Source organism: Pelobates fuscus, chromosome 13 (genome assembly GCF_036172605.1).
Source record: "Pelobates fuscus isolate aPelFus1 chromosome 13, aPelFus1.pri, whole genome shotgun sequence".
NCBI classification, from domain to species: domain Eukaryota; kingdom Metazoa; phylum Chordata; class Amphibia; order Anura; family Pelobatidae; genus Pelobates; species Pelobates fuscus.
In genome coordinates this window covers 22,955,080-22,968,981 of record NC_086329.1, presented here as the reverse complement: position 1 = coordinate 22,968,981, position 13,902 = coordinate 22,955,080, and the positions used below count along the sequence as shown (strand labels likewise).

The 13,902-nt window shown below is 36.8% G+C and overlaps 1 protein-coding gene across 1 annotated transcript in view; it reads right to left on the bottom strand.

Annotated features, from left to right (window-relative positions):
- Window positions 1–13,902, bottom strand: part of ITPKA (inositol-trisphosphate 3-kinase A) — a 94,192-nt gene that overhangs the window by 79,594 nt on the left and 696 nt on the right. The gene's annotated exons all lie outside the window — the stretch shown is intronic.

Here is a 13,902-nt window from a genome sequence, read left to right as displayed (position 1 = left end):
GGTCCGGATGGCTTTACAAATTTATATTATAAACATATGCATTTTCTATTGATTAAACCTCTAACGGATATGTTCAATCAAATAGCCATAAACGAGTCTTTTCCAACCGAACTACTACAAGCAAATATCATTCCTATATTAAAACAAAATAAAAGTAGTACCGATCCCAGCAATTACAGACCTATAGCGTTAATTAATGTAGACATGAAGCTATACGCGGCTATAATCGCGGAGAGAATCAAGTCTATAATTACGACCCTGATCCATCCGGACCAGATTGGGTTTGTACCGGGTAGGTTAGCATCCAGTAATACTAGGAGAATAATAGATATTGTAGATTTGGCCAATAGAGATCAGTTGCCCCTCCTGGCCCTGTCTTTAGATGCTGAAAAAGCATTTGACAGGGTCGGGTGGGGTTACTTAGCTGAAGTTCTTACTGCTTTCGGGCTTACAGGTTGGATACACAATGCCATAATGGCTTTGTATTCTGCTCCTTCTGCACGCACTGTGGGCCCCAACATTACTGCAGGGTGGTTTGCTCTTAAAAATGGTACGCGACAAGGGTGCCCACTCTCCCCCTTGTTGTATATTTTGTCCATTGAGCCTTTGGCTATTAATATCAGGAACAATCCACGAATTAGAGGTGTTCAAATGGATACTCTGGATGTCAAAATATCTCTCTATGCGGATGATGCGTTACTTACGCTCTCCGCTCCAGAGTCGTCTCTGAAATACTTAATGTCTGAAATTGACAGATATTCCATTATTTCAAATTTTAAATTAAATATTAATAAATCCACAGTAATGTTCATGAATATGAGCAGTGAACAAGTCACTACCTTAGCCAACACTTACAAATTTATATGGACAGATTCAGAAATAAACTATTTGGGACTAGTTATAACTGCTAACCCAGCCGTAATAATGGAGAGGAATATTTTGATTTTCATTCGCAACATGAATCTTAAACTTAAAAAATGGAGAAATTTAGAAACTTCATGGCAGGGTAAAATCAATATTATAAACTCATACATTTTACCTAAATGGCTATATTTGTTCTCCATGATACCACTTAAAGTCCCTGTACCCTGGTTGGCAATGATTCAATCTAGTTTTAACAATTTTATCTGGAACTATAAAAAACCCAGAATTACTCAAAAGATCCTAACTAAAAAGTTGAGCAATGGCGGTCTAAATTTCCCTAGCATTGTATATAGTTACCAAGCGAATATTATCAGGCATATTTATCTTCTCCAGGATCCTAAACAGGTTTCTGAGCCCTGGTATATTATAGAATCCAAAGTGGCTCATTTGGATAAATTACAACATTCTTTGTGGACAACTACAAAGACTTCCCTTAAAAACTCTCCTCTAACTAGCTCGTTGATATTATCCCAGATGCTGGGAGAATGGCTAAACATTAAGAAAAAACTAAGCATAAATAATTCCATACCGAAAACATGTACGCTTGACATATTGGAAATACTGATAGAAGATTTCTCGTTAAAGCACTGGAATAATGTTGACAAACTGAGGATTGCAGACATTATGCAGGGAGATAAGATCGTACCTTTCCAAAGCATTATAGATACTCGTCATATTCCAGGCGGAGAAATCTTTACTTATCTTCGCTTAAAAAATTTCATCCACAAAAATGTTATTAAATCATCTAATATATTTGCAAAGAAATTGGAATTTATTTTTCGAAGCCAAGCCATTAGAAAGATTTCGTCTGTGGCAGCGTCCTTGTTGGAGCTGCTTAAAGAATCCCCTCACAGATTGATTAAAAGGTGGGAACTAGAATTAGATTTGCAGATTTCTGTAGAGGAGTGGAACTCCTCTCTAACTATGGTAAATAAATATATACACTGCCTTAACCTGTCTGAGTGCCATTTTAAAGTTTTATATAGATGGTACTATACTCCAGCCAGACTGGCCAGAATATATGATTCTACTGATCCAACGTGTTGGAGATGTGGAAGTCAGCCAGGTACTTATACACATATATGGTGGACCTGTCCTGCGGTTAAATATTTATGGTTATGGGCGTTTAATATTTTTACAGCCATGACGACAAATAGAATTGAGGAGAATGCCGCTGCGGCCCTCTTACATTTAAACCTGACTTTCAATTCCCAGAAGGATGTTTGTTTTGCCATTCATTGCCTAGTCGCTGTTAAAATCATTATTGCGCGACATTGGAAATCATCAAAGCCGTTTGACAAGCAACTATTGATTGATCAGATCATGTTCCAAATGTCAATGGAATATGAGCTGATCAACAATTCGACTTTTATGTCGAAGAAGCAACAATGGTACAAAGATTGGTTAAAAAAATACAAGGGCTTATTTGGACACTCTTCTAGCTAGATAGTTTATTATATTTGTATTTTATTGTGAAGTATTTGTTGGCCTTACTAAGGGATAAATCAAATAGAATATAAAATAGATGTGGATCTAAATAAATGACTATATGCTCTAAATTATCTGCTCCAAAATTTGGTGATGGTTTTTTTTTTTTTTTATTTATTTTATTTTTGTTATTTATGCTGGTTCCTATGGGATCATTGTGACACTATCTTTCTGTACAATGTCAAATAATGTGTAATAATTTATTCAAATATTTATTTGTTTGTAACACTGTACATGAATTGAATCTCTTAAGACCCAACATAATTGTCTTTTATTGTGAAAAAGGAAAATGTTTCAATAAAAATTTATTACAAAAAAAAACTTTTTAGGTCAAGGAGCACACTGTAATTCTAAAGTGATAATATCCAACAAATGTTAAATGTTAAAACAGCATGATCTGAATTGCTCACTTCCAATTTTGCTATAAGCAAATGACTATTATTAGCACTTTTAAAACTTCCTAAATCTTAAAAAAAGGACTAAGTGGTTACATATGTAAAATGACTCAAATCTATTAAAAATATATCTTTAAAAAACAAAACAAAAAAAGTGATGGTGTTGCATTAAATTGACTCTGCCAGCCTTAAATGACCACTATAGGCACCCAGACCACTTCAGCTTAATGAAGTGGTCTGGGTGCCAGGTCCATCTAGGATTAACCCTGCAGCTGTAAACATAGTTTCAGGGAAACTGCTTTGTTTACATATGAGTTAATCCACTTTTCACAGTGGGAAGACGCCAGCGTCCATAGGAAAGCATTGAGAATGCTTTCCTGTGGACTGACTGAATGTGCGCGCGGCTCTTGCCGCGCATGCGCATTCAGCCAATGACATCGAAAGGAGGAGGAGAGTCCCCAGCGCCGAGGGAGCCCGGCGCTGGAGAAAGGTAAGTGGCACTATAGTGGTCCTTTAATGTGCAGATAATACAGATTAGAGAGTATAAGTGTAATCTATAGAGTTTATACGCTAAACCATGAATTGTTGCGAAATGAAAGTTGTAGGTGCAGTGGCGTACACACAACCCATGGGGCCCCGGTGCGCAAATTGATCCTTAATCCACAGGTCCCATGTTTTGTGAAATTTAGCAGTGGTGTCACGTATCTGTGAGGGTTATCTGTCCATTTGAGTCCGTCTTGTATTTTTGTTTGTTTTTTTAAACAGGAAAAAGTGGAACTACAAGTATTTTTCCTCTTAAATATAACATCAAGAGAGAATATTCGCCCAGAATAAAATAAGTCACTAAGCAAGCTTCATTAAACTTTTACTATTTTTATCATGTTCTGCAAGGATAACCACAGACAATATGATTTACTGTAGTAGAACATTAGTTTGCTTTACTGTAACAGCACAACCACTAGTTTACTAGCTCACAATATCAGTAATTATTAGGACTACAAAATTAAAACCTAGGGTCACATTTTAGAAGACGATCACATCTTTGCTGTGCGTAAATGAAGTTCCAGATTAAAACGGACCTGTTTTTTGCAAAAGGTCAGCTTTACATAGACATACAAATTGACCTTGTATACTGTGCAGGGGAACAGGCCATTAAACATATAGATTAAAACAGACATGACTGAAGCTTGTCTCTGCCTCTTCCAAGCAATTCTTGCTAGTCTTTAAAATAGTTGGCGTGTTGCTAAATTGTAGGTTGTAAGAGTGCAGGATTTTGGGGGCAGTCGGACACGTGCTACGTTTGCAGTTTTTACCTCTATGTTATCAGTAATAGTCAAAAAGTAACCTATAAAAAGTGTTAGAATTTTGACACTCGTCCAGTGTGGCGTCTATTCCTCTGATGTTCCTTATTCCCCTCTGTAAGACTCTCCTTCACATTCTACAGCTAAAAATGTGTTCTGAAAACGCACGTTCTCAAATAAACCTCTCCCCTTCCTAAACTTCCATATGATTACTATAATAAGTTTCTACTCCAAACCCTACCTTAGCCATCACTGCCTACGGCGTACTGCCCTAAACCATCAAACGTCACTCCAATCAAGGTGTTATGGTGCCTGGAGTATTCCTTTAAGAGCTTGCTTTATTATGCCTGCTTTTTACGGTGTACTAACCATTGCCTTTTTAGGATTGCATTGCTCTGTGTTATTGTACTTATGTTTGATTGATTTTGGTTGGCACAGGTCAATTTTCGGTTAAGAGCGTTTTGAATTCCTCTGAGGTGAGTAGGTTTTTTTTTGTTGGTAATATGTCTTTCAGAAGGTATTGCTCATTGTAAAATCTCTTGTTCTGCTCATCGCATTGCTTTTTGGGGCACTGTAATAATTTGAATTTCTATTCTTTTCCCTTTAACCACTTATGGCAAACAACTGTCCTTTTGTATTATATTCTGTTTGTATGAATTTATTATTTTCATATACACTAGTCTGTGTTTTTTGTCAAAAAACCTGTGTAAGAGGGTCAAAATTTCTTACACCCTGTTCTATTTCACAATGGGAGTGTAGAAAGGGTTTTTTAGGGTGAAGCTGGCCAGGATTCCATTCTTGTTTAGTTTTGGCCTTTTAATTGAAGACATACTACAGAACACCTAAAAATGTACTCTTTGTGACAAACCGCATATGGCAGATACTACCTGTATCTGCCCTACGCATTTCTATCTTACTTTATATTACGTGGAATAAAATTGGTCAATGTTTCTTTACTGGCGTTCTGCAATATCACTCTGTTCTCCGTTTTTAATGAGGTTCCCTGTATACCAATCTGTGATTTAAATTATTGCTATTGCTGGGAATCCTTTTTTATCCCAAGGTGCACTTTCATACATGTTTGTGAGTGCAATATTTATCTCTATCCCTCTCTGGTATTCGAGGGTATTGTACTATTTATTTTCTTGTGTCCCCCAACAGGATTGGCATTTATTTGTATATTTACCCTGTTACACTGCAGAATCCACTGGGAATACAGAGAAAATACGTAATAGCGTTAAAAGAAAACAGCATATTATCATCTGCAATTACAGCAATCTTCTTTTTTTTCCCCCAGATCAGCTATTTCGGGTTCATTTTTATTTTAAGTTTAAGTTATTCTATAGTGAATACACCTGCAAACATATTTTCCAGTTTGTAAAGTTTTGGTGACTTTCCTTTCATAACAGATTAAAATGTACCCATAGAGGATTTGTCATCAACATATATGTTGATGACAGAGTCACAAAGAAAATTTAAGACATAACAGGACCAAATACAACAATATTTTTTAAATATTTGTCTATCATTGCTTTACGGAATCGTCAGCGAGGACCTGAATGATTACTAATGCCTCGTTTCCACTGAGCGGATCGGTTCAGTTCGGTACGGTTCGCTATTTTGGGTGTTTCCATTATGAAAGTGGTCCATACAAGTGAACCGTACCAATCCATTCAGGGTCCTGCTTCAGATGTAGGGCCATAGAAAATGGAACGGTTCGGTTAGGGCGGAGCTACTATACAATCCATTGATTGGTGGACAGGAAGAGCATTTTTTCTAAACCCTGCATGGCCCTGAAGGTCAGACTTGCAGTGGAAACGCTTACCAGAATGGGCTTGTCCATTCTAAACCTTCCAAACTGTACCAACCCGAACCGATCCGCTCAGTGGAAACGAGGCATAAGTGTACCTACACATTAGCGTATTAGTCACATTCGGAAAAATTGTCCTAATTGTAGCATACATTTAAACCAGGATATACAAACTGCAGCCGCCAAAGAACTACCGTAGCCACAAACGTCTTGTAATCCAAATGTTCTATTTGTGTCTGTGTTTGAGTACTGCTGACATGGGACATAAAAGGTAAATACCTTTAATACCCATGGATATACTTTATGTGATGCGTAAGCGTTTGCATGGATTTGTCGAGTTAGGAGGCGCACTGAACTGTGTGTGCCTGAGCGACATTTAAAACTTCACTGATGGCTCTTTGTTTGCTGCAGGCAAACAGATCACTTTGTGCACGGACAAAAACGATTTACATTTGACAAGTTGTCAGATAGACACTTCTCTACAAAAGGTGTGCAAATGGAAAGCTCTCAAATCTTCATGGGTAACAAGACCATTGTGTTACCTGATCGACCGACTCAGGAGTTCATGTAAAATATGTGATAAAAATGATGCTTCATAGCTTATGTGTACTGGGATGTTACATACCCGAGGCTTATAGTTTAGTGAAAGATTATTATTAAATGATTAGAAATCCGAAATTAAAAAAAATGTGCCTTAACTTCTGGAATAAAAGGGAATCATGACATGTCACACATGTCATGTGTCCTTAAGGGGTTAAAACACTACACAACAACACACGAACAGTTCAAGCTCAGTTCCCAAGTGTCCTATTTGACCAGCATCATGCTTTTGTTTTGTTTTTTCCTTTGTTTCTAGTGATCCGCCTCTCTACGACACTGGAGGGAAAAAAATTGGGCTTGGTTTGGCAATTTTGGCCTCTTTTAGCCGCAATAACAAAAATGCTGAGTAGGCACAGTTTGTTAGAAACATCACGTAGTTGCATAAGCTGAAATGATACACGCGTCCATCAAGTTCAGCTTCTCTCACATCTGTTTTTGCTGTTGATCAAAAAGAAGGCAGAAGGCAGATACATTGCAAATACCATAACCACTGCAGCTCGCCCACTCACATATGTACATACACCAGTACATAAAACATATGAACAAACTAGGAGTTTAAGCAAAGGCTAGTAATCCCTGCTTATGAAGGGCATATTATATATATATATATACAAACACACACATATACATTCAATAGCTGTGGACATTGTAAAACTACTGTTAAAGTGGCTTTGTCACTTTGTAGGTTTTCTTTTTAAATTTACTTTTTTTGTCGCTCTATTTTTGTATTTTTTATTTCACCTTGTTTTTTTAATTATTCATAAGAATAAGTAAGGAAGCATTTTTTTTTTAGAGGAGTATGATCTATGACATAGTTTGACAATCGGTGGAGCCTAATCAAAGTTCCATACCAGCTTCTAAGCTAATTTACCCACAACCGATCAGTTATAGAATCCCGTAGAACGATACACTGCAGACATCACGGATAGCGGAAAACAAAACGGAGGCACCCAGGTATGGAAACCGGTCACATAACTTTATATAAAAGGCGAGTGGCAGTAGAAGCATTAAGAAACAAAGGGCCAAAGGAAAGGAAACCGAAAAGGGGAAAAATGCACTTAAAAGCAACACGAAGTTACACATCGCAGTTTTTAAAGGTTACATTATGTCCTTTTATTGTTAGATGATCCTTCTGCAAAAATCACCTTTCTATACGGACTGTAGCACTAAAGAGGTTTAGGTCTAAGCTTGTGTTTCAGGGGTCTTTTTAATGCATATGCCATTACTTGTGTCAGCACCATGGACAGTAATTGAAGTAAACTCAAGTTTATTTGTATAAGGGGGAAAAAAAAAACATTTACCCACAAGAGCATTTCTCTACGGCTTTATTTTAGATATATTTTTTTATTTTTTTTTTAAACATTCAAAGACACAACAGGGTTGAAACTTTTCCTTTTACATATGGTGCTATTATTACTTATTGGATTGCTGTATGAATAAAATGCTGAGTTTTCTATTTTTTCTACTGTAATGCTGGATTATGGGAACGGTCCTGACTGTTTACAGTGCCTGTCCTCTTTGAACCAACGCCCCACGGACAGGGTAGGAAAAAAATAAAAAATAAAGAAGGATAGTCAACCTTCAGTCATAGACACTCAAAATGTCAGGAATATTGAGTAAAACTCTAAATTGTAGTGGATTAAATCACCGCTCTTCTCTCTGGGCTAGTAGGGTCCTGAGGCCCATCACCTCTCTACTGCAGGACAGATGTATCCAGTATAAGTGTGGGTACCCTTCAGGGAAAGGATAGTAACAACCAAAGAATAAAATTTTTACTCCATTATTTAAAATGTTATACGTATGAAGTGTTTCCAGTAGTTCTTGTTTGGTAGAGATTTCCTTACTTTTTAATTTAAGAGCTATGAAGCAGGACTAGGGCCTTTGTGAGCACTATCGTCCCCTTTGATCAACATTCTCAGTATATTCTCAACTAGCAGGATGTTCCCTATTTGCATGCACTTGCTCTACTCATAAGAAGATGTATTGTTCTTTATTGCTCAGTTTAAGAAGCGATCTGTTTCCCCGTGACAGTTCTACATTGTATCGTTTTGATGCAACTGACTTTACTATGTTTATTTTCACCTTACTATCTGTACAACATTTATTTTGTTCGTGTTGCGATGATACTAATATGCATTCCTTTACCTGTAATCTTTGGATCTCAGTCTCTAATGTCCGCTGCATTCACACCTGTGCGCTCACTGTATATCAAGGGAAACCACCCTCATTGTCAATGCGGGATTACACCACATCATCATTATAGAAAGGCACAAATTCATACAAAACAACTGCATTCCATCATACCTCTAGCTTACAGTCAATCCACATTCTAAAAAGAACACATGACACATCTAAAAGTCGTCACCTAGCTGAAGTGCTTTGGGGTTAATTTTCTGTCCATGCAGATTTATTTTATAAAAAAATATATATAATGATTTCAAGTGAATTTGACACTTTTATAAATCACACCTCTTAGCTGCCAATGAGACAACCAGGAGGGTCTCTAGCCTCATACGTGGAAATGGATGCTTCTAATAGACAAGCACTGGATGTAATTCTTCCCTTGTATTGGTGGATTGTAGTAATTAGCATGCATGCGCCGTTTGTCCTCAATGCTTGTCTGTGTGACACAACTTGTCCATAACAATGAGTTACATGTGGGCGACTGTAATACGTGTAAGTTTATTTTATTTTCTTTTTTTAAATTATATCAAAGGGAAAGCTAAATATAACAAGGATTTTTTAAAAATCCAATGCACTTGACAAAATGCATTATATTATGCACAGTGGGGTGTTCTTTTAAGAATAAAAAATATATTTTATTTACGGTATATACTTGCTAGCAATTTGACTAATTCAATGAATAGCATATATTATATTTTATGCTGCGTAAAGTGTTGCCAAGTCCTATTTGCATGGCCTGCACATCTCGGGTGGCATGCAATATCTGTAGATGATAAAGATACTGCATATCTGTGTGATAAGACTTGTTAGCGTCTGTAAAATGTAAAAAAATCGGTGTGTGCACCCATGGATTGACGTCTTGTCTAAAACTTAAACACTACTCCTCATTAAACATTTGTAGTTATCAAATAATCTCGAACTGGATTACTTCTTCAAATGACCAGCTAAATTCCAATAAAATACATTTTTGCTTAGTGTTCACCAAGCGGGTATAAAGATACAGAAAAATGTCATGCTGTTTAACCCCTTAAGGACCAAACTTATGGAATAAAAGGGAATCATGACATATCACACATGTCATGTGTCCTTAACCCCTTAAGGACCAAACTTCTGGAATAAAATGGAATTATGACGTGTCAGACATGTCATGTGTCCTTAAGGGGTTAAGGGGTTAAGCAATCAAACAGATGCAAACATGCAGGTAGGGATCTAAATGACAAAAAAAAGAAGCCAAAATCAGGCATATGGGTAATACATGCTAATAAAATAATGAGATTATTTAAATCAAAGTTTCCTAAATAAAAAAATTGAAAATAATCCACCTTTAGCTATGATTGAATTACTTTCTGTAGTACAGTGCCAATAATATTACAGACACCAATCCCAGCATGTTGGAATAATATTTATACAGATATGATGTCATAGTGTCCTCTCCCCAATCACACACAGCACTGGTATCTCTCATTCAGCTGGACACTCTGCTGCCCAAATACAAAATAAATACAAATCACTGTTTAGTAGATATACCCCAAATGAAAATGTTAAAATCTTAATTATGCATTTTTTCACTGGACGTATATCTCAAAACAGCTTGCAAAACCTGCGGTTCTCTTGTCTGCTGCCTTTGCAAACCCCGCCCCGGTTTTCTGTGGCTGTCCAATCACAGTCTTCCCAATGCAGCTCAATGCAAAGTTTTTGCAAAGTAGGTGCTCTGGGCAAGTGCTCCCTCTTTAGTTTAGCTCCAGTGAACTACCAAAACCAGGAAATAAAAAGGACCTTTTGTCTGCGTGAAAGCCAAGGGGGTGTAGCCTGGTTAATTTTTAAAAGTGTGAATTTCTATTAAAAGCTGCACTTTTTGCAAAATGGAAAAAAAAAATACATTCTTCATACATAAAGCATTTTAGCAAGCTTAAGTGCCTAAGGGGTTTGGAGTGTCCCTTTAATGTCTCGTTCATTTACAGAGAGCTTTTATAGTTTTGTAGAGGGTTGGGCAAATCAGAAGTTAGAAACCTACTTACAGCAATATGAGAATTTCGGGAACACAACAGTGAAAAATACAGAATTATATGCAAATTGGCATTCATGTGAAACAGAAAGTTAACACTTGAAGCTATGTTTAAACATACCCTTTATACACATTTATAATATTCTGGGGGTTCCCTTCCAGATCTGGTAGTCAGACTAACCAAATAACTTATTGAAAGGGGAGAATATGTAAAGATTTGTATCTGTGAGAAACCATTGTTAAATAGAGGATCATAAATCAGATCCAGGGACATTAACGCATATTAATAGAAATATTAGTTACATTTGCCCTATAATCATACATAAGCACTGTTTGATCTGTCAAAGTGACAGATACAAGGCTATGCTCAAAAGAAGGTGTTTTGCGAAAGGGAGTCTGGTAAAACCTGATTTTTTACTTTAGTTGGTAGTACAGTGGTTTAATGGAATGTCCACTGATAACATTGCCCCTGTGTTAGATGGTCCCACCCAATTATAACACGGTTATTTGTCCTTTGTATTTAAGGCTACAGCATTCCATCAAGATACAGAGGATTCCACACGTGTTTTACTGTTTGTTCTTGTGAATGCAATTTGCTTTCAATGGTTTAGGAATTCAGGTTTTGGTTATACAGGTTAGTCAAAATAAGAAAAGAAAAAAAAACAAACAAAAAAAAACACTAGTGATTGTAACTGCTAGCATTTAGAATATTGTGAAATGCAGAAGGGAGACAGATAAATTATTCAGAGAAAAGCAGATACGAACTATAGAACTGTGAGGTGGATGCATTCAAACATCAAGAGATATGAAGATCACAACTGATATTCTGTAAGGACCACTGACAGCATTGCAGGGTACAATATATCGGGAACAGTATCAAAGTCAATATTTACGTCACATACAATAAACTGGCAATTGGACGTACTGGGAAACCAGAGTAATCTGAATGTACCTTTCTTGGTTAAATACTTTCTTATTATTAATTGGGGGGGAAAAATAGAAACTAACTTGCTACAATCCCACGACCCCTAGCTAATACGATTAACACAAATAAATAAAACTGGGCATGAACAGGACAAGCAGAAAGATGATATTAGACAAACTGGCTGTAAAGGGTCAATAGAGCTACCCTATACATGGACAAACAGAGGATTGTATGGGGAAAAGAATGACGTGGACATTTTTGGTCTATTACAGGGGTAGGAAACCATTGGCACTCCAGATGTTGTGGACTACATCCCCCATAATGCTCTTACACCCATAATGCTGGCATGGCATCATGGGAGGTGTAGTCCAAAACATCCGGAGTGCCGAAGGTTGCCTATACCTGGTCTATTAAAACAGTTTAGGAAAGGTATAAATGATCAGCATATACATAACAGATCCTTGTTCTGATACATTTTTTCAAATGTCTTTGTGCTTCATAATAATATAACCTTCCAAGCATTACAACATACACCGACTATCAACCACGCATTATGGGTCCCCTATAACCTGGAATATACGTCATCTGCCTGTTATCACTGCCCACACCTGATATCACAGCCAGTGTACGCAGCAATAGTCAATAATGGAATGGGTCAGTAAAAGCCAGTGTCTTCTAGCAGCAACAGCTGCAAACAACAACCTATTTTCTTATTGATGTACTCTACATTTTGCTCATTCTTCATGATGGCAGGTTATCAGAAGGGTCTACTCAACAACTACTGAATTGTAGTGAAATTAAAATCTTGCACAATGTAGGCAAAAACAAACAATCCAGAGAGTATAGATTCATTTTTCCAAATCGTCTAATTTGGCCTTAATTTTGCAACTGAAATTTAACGTAAAAAACAATATAATATTCATTAATAAAACTTCTAACTGTACTAAATTTAAACCAAATCGTAGAATTTAGGCAAAGAGCTGGAGATTCTAAATCAGCCTAAATCTGACAGCTTGGTTGCAATTCACTACAATTCAGTGAACACTCAATTAGTCCCTAGAGAGTATGAGTCTCTGCTACTGTTTACCAAATATTTAAAATGGAAAATCAGAAAATTACTATCTGCAACAACTGCAAACTATCATTTAATTACTATTTACTATGCTACCTCAACGCTTGAATGAAAAAAGTACATTTTAAAAAATAAATAAAACAAAAACAGAGTTTACAGTTTAATTTAACTTCCACACTTTGCTGTCATAATAGGGTGTTACATTATTATTAATTATGATTATTAGCATAGTAACACTCAGTCTACATTTTAGTTGCAACTCTACATGTAACAACATTGAGTGCTTTATAAACAAAACAAAAAAACCTTCACAAACTTTCACAAACTTCACTATGGGAGACACAATTTATCAAGATTAGTTGGAACGATACTACTGAGAAACAACACAGGGATTTTTATACACAAAATCAAACATTTTTCATTTACATAAAACCTAGTTATTTTATTTACATACGCCCATTTTTAAACACCTGAATTGAAGGGGGAGGGAGGGATGAATTAACCAAAGTTTATCAAAATACTTAAAGGTGCTGTCACAACAGACACATTCCATTTGGTGGTTCCACCAGTTTTTAAAACGTTTGCTCCACTCCCTTAGGATAGGAAACTTTGATAAATCTCTCTCCACTTGAGCAAAGTTCTAAAAAAAACAACAACTGGTGGAGTCACCATAAAGAATGGGTCTGTGGTACCCACTGCGACTGCAGCACTTTTACAGCTTTGCTCAATTATCAAAGTTTCCTTTCCTGGGAAGTGGAGCAAAGTTCTGGAGGAAAAAAACAAACAAACTGGTGGAACCACCAAATGGAATGTGCATGTGGTTTCCATGGTGACTGCAGAACTTTTAGAACTCTGCTCCAGTTCCCAGCACAGGAAACTTTGATAAATCTCCTTCCACTTGAACAAAGTTCTAAAAGTTCTACAGTCGCCATGGAAACCACAGACACATTCCATTGGTGACTACACCAGTTGGTTTTATTTATTTTTTTAGAACTTTGCTCAAGTGGAGGGAGATTTATCAAAGTTCCCTGTGCTGGGAACTGAACTGGCGCAGAGTTCTAAAAGTTCTGCAGTCGCCATGGAAACCACAGACACATTCCATTTGATGGTTCCACCAGTTCTTTTTAGAACTCTGCTCCAGTTCCCAGCACAGGAGACTTTGTTAATTCTCCCCTATCCCCCCCAGCTGCCTGGATAG